Raw genomic sequence first — 15,241 nt, 5'->3', positions numbered from 1 at the left:
ACTTTTGCTATCTTTAAAGCTGACCTCCAGGCAACACTTAAGACACCTGGGGGGACCGGTAGTACACAGCTACAGATAGGCCAATGCTCGGGAACTGGCAATTCAGCACTGCAGATATACCAATGCTTAGGAGTTTATATTTATATGAAATATGCCTAAACTGTTAGCTGGAGAACAAAATTAAATCTGCAGCTTTTAGCTTTGTCATTGTCAAAGCACCATATATGAAGAATATATTTGGACAGCTTTTTCTTGCCTTATCTATAAGGCGAGTCGTGAGCGCTCGGCTGTGTCTTCAAGTTTATCTCCTTTGTGTGTTAAATCTACACCCAGGCATGAAACAAATATTTCATGTTGGCCATATGCATGAGGAATAGCAAACAGTCAAGGCATTGGAACAGACATGCGCAATCATTTACTGCAATTCAATAATTAGATATTTAAAACCGTGGCAGAAAACTAGATCTTTCTTCTTCTCAGACTTGCCAATGAAGCCCATGGGGAGCGAGCCACGAGACGAGGAGATTAAAATATTACAATCTGAAATCAATTACCGTTGAAAAGCAGGCCGGGTCAATATGTGAGATGAACCTGATGAGGGCTGGGATAGAAGCTGTCAAGATGGCCCATTATATTCTTTTAATGCAACCTCATCACAACCTCTCCACTTCAGCATCGCAGAAACAAATGGGAACATCTACTTAAATGTGTCTATTTTGCTGCATTTTTATTCTTAAAGTCGTCTGGGTAGAAAATTAAAGCAGCACTCCAGTGGTGTTGTAAAAGATATTATATAGTGAATTTGCGTATTTCCTATGCTGTGCAAAGCAACAGGCTCACAAATGATTCAGGTGTGTTCAGGGAGGGTAATGTTATACAGCGTACACACGGTCGGACTTTTCGACCGGACTTGTCCGAATGACGCCGATGGACCAAATCCGGCGGACAATCTGATCGTGTGTGGGCTTCACAGGACCTTCAGTGGACTTTTCCAGTCGCTAATCTGACGGACTTTAGATTTGGAACATTCTTAAAATCTTTAGGTCGTAACTCCGCCGGACCTAGAAATCCGCTCGTCTGTATGCTAGTCCGACGGACAAAAACCCACACTACGACAGCTATTGGCTACTGGCTATCAACTTCCTTATTTTATTCCGGTGTACGTCATCACGTACGAAACCTTTAGTGTGATCGTGTGTAGGCAAGTCCGTTCGTTAGAAAGTCCGTCGGAAGTCCGTCAAAAGTCCGTCGAAAGTCCGCTGGAAAGTCTGTCGGACAAGTCCGGTTGAAAAGTCCGACCATGTGTACGCGGCCTTATTGTTAATACTACAGCACACAAAATCATTTTAGACAATGGTGTACTTCCAACCTTGAGGGAACAGTTTGGGGAAGCCATGACAAAGTGAGCTCCATAAAGAAAAGGATGAGTTTGGTGTTCAGGAATGTCAGTGGCCTTCTGTCAGAAACCATGAATCAGAATGAGAAAGAAGAAGTAGAATTAAATCACACTTGTTTATTAACAATAAAAAAAGGTAAACAGAGTAAACGTAGTCAAAACATAGCCAGAGTTCAGGAACCGGAACGGATAATCAGACAAGCCAAAACGTCCTGGAGCCAGAGAGGAGCGTAGTAGAACAGCAAGCAGGATCTGGAGCCAGAAGGAATGTCAGCCAAGCAAGTCTTTAACAGGAACACAGGAGAGCGTCTCTAGAGATGTGACCAAGGCGAAGGCAGAGATCATCTGGACTGGACGGCTTAAGTAGGCAGGACTGACGAGCAGGATATCATCAACAGGTGAGTCACTGTGGAGAGATAGGAGCTGGCAATTAGCCGACAGCTGAGTGGCCAGCTTTGAGAAGGAAGGGCTGAGCCCAGCCCTGACACCTTCACAGTGCCCTGACCTCAACCCTAATAAATACCTTTGGGATAAATTGGACCACAGATTGAGAGACAGATCTTGTCCTGTTCTTTTAGGTGAATGAGCATACATTTCTACAGACACATTCCAAAATCTTGTGGAAAGCCAGGTGGAGTCTGTTATTGCTGCAAACGAGGGAAACACCTATTATATTAATGCCCATGGTTTTGGAATTAGACATCCAACAAGCTCATGTAATATAGTGGTCAGGTATAAACAAATTCTGCTTGGTCACTTGGGGGGGTAAGGGAAATACCCAGAACCTCCAAGTATAGAGGAGCATCTGATTTCCTCCCCTTCCTCCCATGTAAAAGTGCTGGTACATGGCTGCTCGGGCTTTTAGTGGTGTTACAGGACGGGGGTAACAGAAATGCCCAGTATGTTCAGTTATAGAGGAGCACCTGATTTCCTGTTATTCCTCCCATGTGAAGGTGCCGGTACTTGGTGATTGGCTGCTTGGATGTCCAGTGCTGTTACAAGGTGTGGGGTAACATAGATGCCTAGTACCTCTAGGTATAGGAGAGCACCTGATCTCCTACCCTGTCTCCAATGTGAAGGTGCTGGTGTTTGGCCGCTCAGACATCAAGTGGTGTTACAGGACTGAGGGTAACAGAAATGCCCAGCATATCCAGTTATAGAGGAGCACCTTATTCCCTGTTCTTCCTCCCATGTGAAGGTGCTGGTACATGATGATTGGCTACTTGGATGTCCAGTGCTTTTACAAGGTGAAGGGTAACAGAAATGCCTAGTACCTCCAAGTATAAGGAGTATCTGATCCCCCCCACCCCTTACTCCAATGTGAAGCTACTGATGATTGGCTGCTCGGACATCCAGTGGTGTTACAAAAATTCCCAGTACCTCCAGTTATAGAGGAGCATCTGATTTCCTGTTCTTCCTCCCATGTGACGGTGCTGGTGCTTGGCGATTGGCTGTTCAGGCATCCAGTGCTGTCACTAGGTGGAGGGTAATGGAAATGCCCAGTACCTCCAGGTATGGGGAGCCTCTGATTTCCTCCTCTTCCTCCTAGACAAGGCAATGCTGCTTGGCCTCTCGAGCAACCAGTGGTATTACCGCGCGGAGGGTAATAGAAATGCTGCCAGAATTAAGGGAGCATTGTATTTTATTTTTTTTTATCCCATGGTAAGGTACTGGTGCTTGGTCAATTGGGTATCCAATGTTTTTACAAGTTGAAGCATAACAGAAATGCCTAGTACCTCCAGATATAGGGGAGCATCTGATTTCCTCCCCTTCCTCCCATGTGAAAGTGCTGGTGCTTGGCCACTTGGGCATCCAGTGGTTTTTACAGGACGTAGGGTAACAGAAATGCCCTGTACCTCCATCTATAGAGGAGTATCTGATTTTCTGTTCTTCCTACAAAGTGAAGGTGATGGTGCTTGGTGACTGGCTGTTTGGAAATGCAGTGCTGTTGGAGGGTGGAGGGTGAACAGAAAGGCCTAGTACCTCAAGGTATAGGGGAGCAGTTGGTTTCCTCCCTTCTTCCTATGGGAAAGTGATGGTGCTTGGCTACTAGGGAATCTATTGCTGTTACAAGCCTGGGTGAAAAGAATACTCAATACTGTCTAAACAACAAGCTCCAACTTGTAACTTACACCATGCTTCTTCTGTTCACTCCCAATGGCTTGACAAAGTGACAAAGGGGTAGCTAAGGAGGGTGACAATTAAGAAAAGCTTTGTTTTCTTCACTTTGTTTTCTTTAGAAAGATAACCTTTCTAAATAACAGAGTCTCATTAAACATCTTTCATCTTTGCACTGTATAAATACCCTTTATTCATCTAAAAAAAAAAAAAAAAAAAACTTTAGAACTCTTGTATTTATCTATTATCAGTTCATTCATCTTATCATTTATATGTTGTAAACAGTGGTGCAATTAAATAGCATTATAAGATTATATGTTTTCTCCATAACAAGTTCTTAACATGTAGACATCAAAGCCCAACGATCCAAGTCCTTTCCTTAGCAAATGACTCAAAAAAGGTTTTATATTTACATGCTCAGGACTTGTTATTACATATCCTTTTATACTGATATTTGAATAAAAAGTTTAATTGCACCACCAATTAAAATGTACATATACTGTAAAATTAGCCGTGTTTTTCCCTCTAAAAAAAAAAAAAACCCTTTAAAACTTAAGTTTAGCTTACATCAAAAACATAAATATTAGCACAAGGGACATAACTAACAGTTAGCATGATGTGTTCCTTGTGCTGATTCTTCTTTTAAGATAAATCTATCTCCGACCTACCCCCCAGCTTCCATGAAGGGTAAGTACACATTGCTGTGCATCACAGTGTGGCAATTTTACCATGACATGCCGAGTTTGACAGGTGGCATACCTCCAAGGTAAGTGGATGGGACTATGGTGCAACCCCAAGCTGAAGGCTTGGTTCACAGTTATGGAGCGGTCCAACACTGTAAAATTGCTTTTCGGCAGTAAAAAAAAAAAAAACCAAAATAAAACAGGCATTAAGATGTCTCCGTATCGCCTCCTCTGCACCGTCCTTGGAAAAGTGATCCACCATGGATCGTTTTTCTGGGGGGGGGGCATAAGCACTGCTACTAGTGTAAAAGGAGACTAATGCCCCGTACACGCGGTCAGATTTTCCGGCGGAAAATATTCGATGGGAGCTTGTTGTTGGAAATTCCGACTGTGTGTAGGCTCCATCAGACATTTTCCATCGGAATTTCCGGCACACAAAATTTGAGATCTGGTTCTAAAATTTTCCGACAACAAAATCCGTTGTTGTAAATTCCGATCGTGTGTACACAATTCCGACGCACAAAATTTCATGCATGCTCGGAATCAAGCAGAAGAGCCACGCTATTGAACTTCATTTTTCTCGGCTCGCCGTACGTGTTGTACGTCACAGCGTTCTTGATGTTCGGAATTTCCGACAAGATTTGTATATGCAAGACCAGTTTGAGCCAACACCCGTCGGAAAAAATCCATGGATTTTGTTGTCGGAATGTCCGATCTTGTGTACGGGGCATAAGTGTGATGGAGACACGGGCTTGGCATTCAACTGCTGCAGATCATCAGTAAATTGGTGGAGATCCAGATGGCAACCAGAAGATTGCAGTCTGATGGCAACAGATCATTTTCTATTTGGTGAAAAATGTCTAATATTAGCCCCGCGTATGATATCACGCCGGGAGACGCTGCTCAGCAGACAGTATTTTAATACCTTGGGAAAATTTCACTGGAAGACAAAATACATGTTGGGAAAGAAAAGCACATTATCAGCAAACATAGACACATTAGTCATTCTCTTTGGACAGATCTGTTACAAGCGTAGAGTCTGTGTTACTCCGACAAACAGGTGCTTTGTTCCCATGTTTATACACTGCTTGTCAATTTGTGTCCTAGTTCTATCCGCCGCAAATTGCTGATCACGTTTTAATAAGACACGATTAATTTCCACCACAACAAAACATAATCAAATTGCGGTATTATAGAACGAGGGATGGAGGAAAGGAGGAAGCCAAGTGGAACACCGGGATACCGTCTTTAGGAAAGGAGGACGCCAAGTGGAACACCGGGATACCGTCTTTAGGAAAGGAGGACGCCAAGTGGAACACCGGGATACCGTCTTTAGGAAAGGAGGACGCCAAGTGAAACACCGGGATACCATCTTTAGGAAAGGAGGACACAGAATGAAACACCGGGATACCGTCTTTAATAGGTATCTATTATTATTATTTATTATTATACAGGATTTATATAGTGCCAACAGTTTGCGCAGCGCTTAACAAAATTAAGGCAGACATCACAGTTACATTAGAATTTGGTACAATAGGAATCAGAGGGCCCTGCTCATTAGAGCTTACAATCTAAAAAGGGAGGGTCAATTGATACGAAAGGTAATAGCTGTGGGGATGAGCTGATGGAGGAAGTAAAACAGTGTTAGTTGGAAGCAGGATAGGCTGCTTTAAAGAGAAGGGTTTTCAGGGATCGTCTAAAGATGGATAGATTAGGGGACAGTCGGACGAATTGGGGTAGGGAGTTCCAAAGGATGGGAGAAGCTCTGGAGAAATCCTGGAGGCGACCATGGGAGGAGGTGACAAGGGAGCTAGAGAACAGGAGGTCTTGGAGAGAGCGGCAATCTATCTACCTGCCTTATTCTTTCTTTTTCTTTCTTTCTTTCTTTCTTTCTTTCTTTCTTTCTTTCTTTCTTTCTTTCTTTCTTTCTTTCTTTCTTTCCTTCCTTCCTTCCTTCCTTCCTTCCTTCCTTCCTCTCTCCCCACCCCTCTCTCTCTCTCTCTTTCTCTCTTTCTCTTCTCCTCCGTTTCTCTTTTTCCCTCCCTCTCTCTCATTCTGTTCTTTCTGCTGATTATGTTTTAAAGGTGCAATTAATTTCCACCACAATATAACACAATCAAATTGCGGTATTATAGAACGAGGGATGGAGGAAAGGAGGACGTCAAGTGGAACACGGGGATACCAGGAAATTCTTTCTCTCTCTCTCTCTCTCTCTCTCTCTCTCTCTCTCTCTCTCTTTCTCTATCTCTCTCTTTATCTATCTATCTATCTATCTATCTATCTATCTATCTATCTATCTATCTATCTATATATATATCTATATCCTTCCTTGTTCTTTCTTTCTTTCTTTCTTTCTTTCTTTCTTTCTTTCTTTCTTTCTTTCTTTCTTTCTTTCTTTCGTGTTTTTTTTCCCCGCTTGGTGAATGACGAACAGCCAAAGTTCATGGTGAATCCTGTGTCACCCTAAATTTGCAACCTATCCCTAGTGCTAACAAGGAACATGCTGATAGGAGGAGAGAGCAGAGTAAAAGAGAGATGAGCTTGTCAGCTTGCTGCTTCTCCTTTCCCTGCTTGCTGGAAGATTATCAAGCTGATGGCTGAATGTAAACAAAGGGCCGGGCTATTGGCCATAGTCCTATTTTGTCCTAGCCCACTTCCAGCCAGCATCTGAATATGGCTGGGGGACGAATCACTGGTTGCTAAGACATAGGTGGCCAGCATCCTAGCAACCAATGAAGCTTCTGTTCAACAGGCAGGCCAGTAAACAGGCGATTTAGTTTTCCAGATTGGTGAACATACAGCCAAAGTTCATGGTTAACCCAATGTCACCATAAATTTTCAACATATCCCTAGTGCTAACAAGGAACATACTGGTATAAAGAGAGAGCAGAGTTAAAAAGATATGAGCTCATCAATGTGCTGCTTCGCCTTTCCCTGCTTGCAGGAAGATTCTCAAGCTGATGACTGAATGTAAACAAAGGGTTGGGTTATTGGCTATAATCATATTTTGTCCCAGCCCACTTCTAGCCAGCAGCTGAATAGGGCTGGGGGATGAATCACTGGTTGCTAAGACGCAAGTGGCTGCCTGCATTCTAGCCACCAATGAAGCTTCTGTTCAATGGGTGGGCCGATAAACAGGCCATTTTGTTTTCCCGCTTGGTGAATGACAAACAACTGAAGTTCATGGTGAACCCTGTGTCACCACAAATTTGCAACCTATCCCTAGTGAACATGCTGATAGAAAGAGAGAGCAGAGTGAAAGAGAAATAAGCTCACCAGTGTGCTGCTTCTCCTTTCAGCTAATCACATGGCAGCAACTAAATGCATTTAGGCATCTAGACGTGATGAAGACAATTCGCTAAAGTTCAAACTAAAGAATGGGGAAGAAAAGGAATTTAAGTGACTTTGAACGTGGCATGGTTGTTGGTGCCAGACGGGCTGGTCTGAGTATTTCAAAAACTGCTGATCCCCTGGGATTTTCACACACAACCATCTTTCGAGTTTACAGAGAATGATCCCAAAAAGAGAAAATATCCAGTGAGCGGCAGTTGTGTGGAGGAAAATGCCTTGTTGATGTCAGAGGTCAGAGGAGACTGGGCAGACTGGTTTGAGATGATAGAAAGGCAACAGTAACTCTATTAACCACTCGTTACATCCAAGGTATGCAGAATACCATCTCTGAATGCATAACACATCGAACCTTGAAGCAGATGGACAACAGCAGCAGAAGACAACACCGGGTGCCACTCCTGTCAGCTAAGAACAGGAAACTGAGGCTACAAATCCCACAGGATCACCGAAATTGGACAATAGAAGATTGGAAAAATGTTTCCTGGTCTGATGGGTCTGGATCCATCCTGCCTTGTATCAATGGTTCAGGCTGGTGGTGGTGGTGTAATGGTGTAGAGCAGGGTTCCCCAACCCCCGGGCCGCGGCCCACTGCCGGGCCGTGGCTTGTTTGCAGCCGGGCCGTAAAGGCTACACTGTCTGACGTGCGACGGCGGGCAAGCAGAGAGGTGACATCTCTCACCGCCTGCCCATAACACCGCTCTTCCGCCCACACAGCGGGGGAGCAGAGAGATGAGATCATTTCTCACCGCCCGCTAGGATCACTGCTCTTCCACCCACACAGTGGGGCCGTTACACTGCTGGAGGTGAGGCAGGACAGCAGAGAGATGAGCTCATCTCTCACCGCCGGCCCCGCATCACCGCTGTTCTCACTGGCATGTGCTGCCACCACGGCAGGTGACAAACCTAATTTGGTTGCAGGTTTGACAAACAACATCCGGTGGCAGGTGGCAAAAAACATTTGGTGGCAGGTGGAAAACCAAATCTGGTGCCAGGTGGCAAACCAAATCTAGTGGCAGGTGGCAAACCAAATCTGGTGGCAGGCGCTGTGGCAAGCAACAATCCACATCTGGTGGAAGGTGATGTGGCAAGAGACAAACAGCATTTGGAGGCAGGTGATGTAGAAAGTGTAAAACCAAATCTGGTGGCAGGCAAGGTGGCAAGTAACACTCTGCATCTGATGGCAGATTCTAAATTATGGTGAGTTGAAGTATTTCATTTTATATTACAATGTAATGACAGAAATAATGAGCTTCAATCATCCTGACACCATATCAGCCACGGTGCTGTGATGATTGAAGCGCTAACACTAGCCATTTACCCCACAAATTGCCCACGAAAAGCCGCATAAACCCCACCCGGGCCTTGGCACGCTTTTATTCAACAACGCCGGTCCTCGTGCCAAAAAGGTTGGAGACCACTGGTGTAGAGGATATTTTCTTGGCACACTTTGGGCCCCTTAGTACCAATTGAGCATCGTTTAAACACCACGGCCTACCTGAGTATTGTTGCTGACCATGTCCATCCCTTTATGACTACAGTGTCCCCATCTTCTGATGGCTCCTTCCAGCAGGATAATGCACCATGTCACAAAGTTCCAATCATCTCACCACTGGACAATGAGGTCACTGTACTCCAATGGCCTCCACACTCACCAGATCTCAATCGAATAGAGAACCTTTGGGATGTGGAGGAACGGAGGATTGGCATCATGGATGTGCAGTTGACAAATCTGCAGAGACTGTGTGAAGCTATCATGTCACTATGGACCAAAATCTCTGAGGAATGTTTCCTACACCTTGTTGTATCTATGGCACGAAGAATGAAGGCACTTCTGAAGGCAAAAGGGGGTCCAACCTGGTACTAGCAAGGTGTGCCTAATAAAGTGTATGGTAATTGTATATTTCATCTGTGTCTTTAACTGAAATATTTTCCACACAGCTTCCTCTTATATTTTAAATGTTTACCCGGAGTTATTCTTTAAGGCTACAAGCATTGCAGCAAGTTCTCTGGAAAGGGTAACTCATTGCAATAAACAGATTGTATGATTTAGCAAGCTCGGAGGAATGAGGGAAAGCTCCATTATTGGATTCCAGGAAATACATTTTATTTAAATTCACCCGTAATATTGCATTTTAGCTCTGTATTCAGCGTGACTGCTGGCAGGACATATTGCGGCTCTCTATAAAACAGAGATTTGAATGACTCCGCTTAGCACTCAGCTATGGCATTGTCACCAAACACAGTTTAAATTTGGAATTTGGCTAGAAGAAGCAAGATCTGTGAGTTTATTATCTCCTCTACATTATCGCTTTCAGAATGAAATGGGGCTTATAGATAGAAATGTTCAAAATAATGATATTACCAGAGGAGGAACAAGGGAAGAAAGTGGGGAAGAGATAGAGAGTGAAGGGGGGCTGATAGGATGAGTGGGGAATAAGAGAGAGAAGGGGGAGAAAAAACTGAGGGGAAGAAAGATGGGATGGGGGGGGGGGGCATAGAGAGAGGGGGTAAAGGGGAGAGAGAGGGAGGGAGAAAAAGGCTGGTGGGGCAGAAAGATAGAGTGGGGATATAGAAAAGGGGGGGGGGGATAGGGACAGAGAAAGTGAAAGAGAGGGGGAATGACTGCTGAAAAAGAAAGATAGGATGGATAGGGATAGAGCAAAGGGTGAGGGGGAGGAGAGGGGGATAGAGAAAAGGGGGGATAGAGAAAAGGGGGGGATAGACAAAAGGGTGAGGGGGAAGATAGGGGGATAGAGAAAAGGGGGGGGGATTGGGGGATAGAGAAAAAGGGAGGTAGATAAAAGGTGAGATGGAGAGAGGAGGGGGGGTGACTGGTAGAAAAGAAAGATAGGATGGAGATAAAAGAGCAGGGAGAGAGGCAAAGAAAAAGAGAAGAAGGGGGAGAAAAAGGCTGGTGGGGCAGAAAGATAGGGTGGGGATATAGAAAAAAGGGGGGGAAGAGAGAGGGACAGAGAAAAATAGGATGGATAGGGATAGAGAAAAGGGTGAGGGGGAGGAGAGAGCGATAGAGAAAAGGGTGAGGAGGAAGATAGGGGGATAGAGAAAAGGGGGGGGGGGGGAGATAGGGGGATAGAGAAAAAGGGGGGGTAGATAAAAGGTGAGATGGACAGAGAAGGGGGTTGACTGGTGGAAAAGAAAGATAGGATGGAGATAGAAGAGCAGGGGGAGGGGGGAAGGGAAAGAGAAGGAGGAGAAAAAGGCTGGTTGGACAGAAAGCTAGGATGAAGCTAGTGGAGAGATGGGGGGGGGGGGGGTATAGGGCAAGAGAGGGGAAGGAGAAAGACTGGCGGGACAGAAAGAAGACAGATAGTATAGGGATAGTGAAAGGGAAGGGTGGGGAGAGGAGTGAAAGGGTCAAAGAGAGCATCAGAGGGGGAGATAAAGAGAGGGAGGAGACTGGTGTACAGAAAGATAGGATAAGATAGAGAAGGGGGGGGAGAAAGAGGTAAGAGAGAGAGAGAGAAGGGGGGATCAGAAGGAGAGGTTGGTAAGAGGGACAGAATGAGAGAGAGAGAGAGAGAAAAAAAAAAGGAAAAGGGGTGGGGGGGGGAGAAGAGGCTGGGGAGACAAAGGCTGGTGGGACAGAAAGCTAGGATGAAGATAGCTGGGGGGGATAGGGTGAGAGAGGGGAAGGAAAAAGACCGGTGTGACAGAAAGATAGGGAGCCAGAGATGAGCGTAGTAGAACAGCCAGCACGATCTGGAGCCAGAAAGAATGTCAGCCAAGCAAGTCATTAACAGGAACACAGGAGAGCATCTCTAGAGTGACCAAGACGAAGGTAGAGATCATCTGGGCTGGACGGCTTAAGTAGGCAGGACTGAGAGGCTGGGGAGACAAAGGCTGGTGGGACAGAAAGCTAGGATGAAAGAAAGAAAGAAAGAAAAAAAATCCTGGTATCCTGGTGTTCCACTTGACATCCTCCTTTCCTCCATCCCTCGTTCTTTAATACCGCAATTTGATTGTGTTATATTGTGGTGGAAATTAATTGCACCTTTAAAACATAGAGAGAGAAAGAAAGAAAGAAAGAAAGAAAGAAAGAAAGAAAGAAAGAAAGAAAGAAAGAAAGAAAGAAAGAAAGAAAGAAAGAAAGAAAGAAAGAAAGAAAGAAAGAAAGAAAGAAAGAAAGAAAGAAAGAAAGGGAAATCAAAAGGAGAGGTTGGTAAGATGGGCAGAATGAGAGAGATGCAGGAAGAAAGAGGGGGGGGGGGGGGGTAAGAGAAAGATAGAAGGAACAGAAATACAGAAAGGGGGAGAGAGAAGGGAGACAGAGATAGAGAGAAAGGGGGGAATGTGATTGTGAGAGGGACAGAATGAGAAAGAGAAAAATAAAAAGACAGGGCAGAAGTAAAGAAAGGGCCAGAGAGAGAGAGAGAGGGAGAAGGGGAAATCAGTAGGGGAGGTTAGTGAGAGGGGCAGAATGAGAGAAAAGCAAGGTGAAGAGTAAGGAAGGAAGAGAGAAAGGAAGAGAGAGAGAAGGGGCAATTGGAAAGGGAGGTTGGTGATGGTGAGGGTGACAGAATGAGAGAGAGGGGGTATAGGAGAGAAAGAAAGGCAGAAAGAGGAAGAGTGAACAAATGGATATAGAAAGCGAGTGACTTGGAGGAAATAAAGAGAGATGGAGCAGGAGAGAGAGAGAGGGAACAGGAGAAGGAAAGAGAGAGGGGAGAAAGGATTGGGGGAGATGGAAGAAAAGAAGGAGGAAGAAAAAAGAAGAAAAGAAGATAGGTGAGAGGGATAGCAAGAGAAAGAGAAAGGTGTGATACGATGGAGGGTGGAGGAGAGAGACAAAAAAGAATGACAGAAGAATGAGAAAGGAGGGGAGAGTGAGAAAGAGACTGTGAAAGAATAAGAGATGATGGGATGGGTGAAGATGAGGCACCGGGGGTGAAAGACCGGGGGAGACAGGAGGGAAGAGAGAGGCAGAAAGAGGGGACAAGGACAAGGTAAATAGTAAAGATGCCCACCATACACCAGTAGAATTTTGTATACCAATGAAATAATTTCTGAAAATTAGTAAAGGAATTCAAAAAAATCGTTCAGCAGAGTATTCTTTTTTGGCATTGAGGCAACTAATTTTGTTCAAAGGCCCTTATAATTTCATTCAGACTTGGTGCTTGAATGGAATCCTAGACGGATTAAACAGGTTTCATTTGTTTGCCTGGCAAATGTTATATCTACATTTTTTCCGAATGAAAACCAATTCACTGTTGGAATTTTGTTTGTTCAAAAAAAAATGTTCTATTCTTCTCTTTCAAATTTTCCGGTCACAACTGCTATACACTAATGTTGGTTTGACCCCCTGCTTTGCCTAGCGCACACCATTAGCCATTGACTACCTACCAGAGCCAGCTGGTAAAGCACTGCAAGAAAAATGTTTGCAAAGAGTTTCTGTAGGAAGAAGGATGCAGGCAGCCTGTGCCACCTATCATTGCATTTTGGATACCAGCAAATATTTTTGTGTAAACCTGAGAACTCCCTGTACCACACCGCCAGATATACTGCTGTCATCCACCCTCCTTATATTTGGTATTTATAGACATGGAAGGTCAACCTTGAACTGGATGCAAAGGTAGCAAGTAATTGGTAAAAACTCTCAAACCTTGTTTTCCAACCAGTCCAATCCAATCAGAAATATAGCTAGCACATTTCAAGGGTTAATGCCCTCTTCATCAGGGCTAGATGCATAAAAGAAAAAACAAATACTTGTACATATAATTAACATGAATATTTGTACAGAATGTTCCAATTGTAGTCTTGTATAGATGAACTCCAGTTGAACTATTTCTTTTTAATTTGCTACCTTGCCCCTTTTAACCAACTCCACTCTGGAAGGTTTACCCCCCTTCATGACCAGGTCATTTTTTGCGATACGGCACTGCATAAATTTAACTAACCATTGCATGGTCGTGCAACGATGTACACAAATAAAATCTATGTCCTTTTTCCCCCACAAATAAAGCTTTCTTTTGGTGGTATTTCATCACTTTGCGTTTTTTTTTTTTTGTTTTTTTCACTATAAACAAAAAAAGAGCGACAATTTAAAAAAATAAAACAATATTTTTTACTGCAATTCTGCTCTGCACAGAGCAGTTAAAGGGGTTGTAAACCCTTGTGTTTTTTCACCTTAATGCATCCTATGCATTAAGGTGAAAAAACGTCTGTCAGTCACCGGCCCCCCAGCCCCCTGTTTTACTTACCTGAGCCCTTAAATTTCCAACGACGATGATGCGCTGTTCCTCTGCCCGGGGTTCTCGGCACTTGATTGGATAGATTGATAGCATTGCAGCCATTGGCTCCCACTGCTGTCAATCAAATCCAATGACGCCAGGTGTATGGGGGGCGGGGCGGAGTCCGGCACTCGTGTCTATGGACGCTGAATGCTGGACTTGGGAGCGTACCCGCAAGATAACCTCCCGGGAGAGCGCTTCTCCTAGGGGATTATCTGAGGTGGGGAGGAGCCACGAGAGCTGTCTGGGGACCCCCAAAATTGAGGATCGGGGACACTGTACAAAACGAGCTGCACAGTGGAGGTAAGTAAGACATGTTTGTTAAAAAAACAAAAAAAAAAAAAAACAAAGCTTTACAATCACTTTAAGTATGAACCTGTTATTAATGTATTTATATTTTTTTTATTGCAGTTACAATCACTTTAATATAAAAGTACATATTTTATTAAACATAAAAAAATACAGTAAAAACTATAAAAAAAAACAAAACTTAAAGAATATGTAAACCCATCATTTTAAATGTGTCTCTGCTGTACCACGTACTTGTATGAAAAAGTCTCCTGTTCTCATTGTATTGCTTCCTTTGTGCGAAATCCGTGGTGTTCCTGCCAGTCCCTCTGATTTCCTATTAAAAACTGACCACACTAGGCAAGAGAACACACTGTGGTCAGTTCTTTACCTGTGCTGGGAACTCAGCCTGCTCTTTTCCAATGATCAACCTTGTACTGACACCTCGCACAGCCTTTCACTGGGAAGATCGGTGTACTGCTGTTTCTCCTCCTCCAGCTCTTATGCAGCTGAGAACAGAGGGAATATGCTCCCTTATAAAAAAAAAAGGGGGAAAAGTGTTTGTAATGTTGTTTTTTTTTAATCTATACACAAATGGTTTACCTTTTGTTTTTATTTTAAACTGAATAAAGGCATACCCTGCTTTACGTACACTCACTTTACGTACTGTACACTTGCAAGTACAGACACATTGGCGTCAATGGGAAATCTTGGTCAGCTTGACATGGCACTGCTCCTGAACCATAAGTGACAGGGACAGCAAACTTGGGGAGCACCAAGAGGGGACCCAGGACTACAACATATCCGATTTTTAGGCCAGCTTGCCTAGGTAATCAGTTATGCCTGTAAATATCTACTGCAATGCAGTGAGAAGTGAAAAAAAAAGGTATTGCTTCACTTGAAGTACATGCTCTGGTCCCATTGTGTACTTAAAAGTAAGTTGTTTTACAAGGCGATCATTTACATACACTTCAATAGAGAAAAGAAAAAAAAAAGTCTTTATAAAAACTCAAATGAGAAGTTGTCTACCTCTTGCCAATGTAAACTCATGTTGGCAAAAGCTGGATCTCAACTTGTGAGCATGACAACTATGTAATAAACTGACAAATAAACAGTTGCATGTTTTCATTATGTAGGCAGCAGTCGTCAAGTTAGTT

The sequence above is a fragment of the Aquarana catesbeiana genome, linkage group LG11, assembly GCF_042186555.1.
Source record: "Aquarana catesbeiana isolate 2022-GZ linkage group LG11, ASM4218655v1, whole genome shotgun sequence".
NCBI lineage: Eukaryota > Metazoa > Chordata > Amphibia > Anura > Ranidae > Aquarana > Aquarana catesbeiana.
This window is presented reverse-complemented; position numbering follows the sequence as displayed.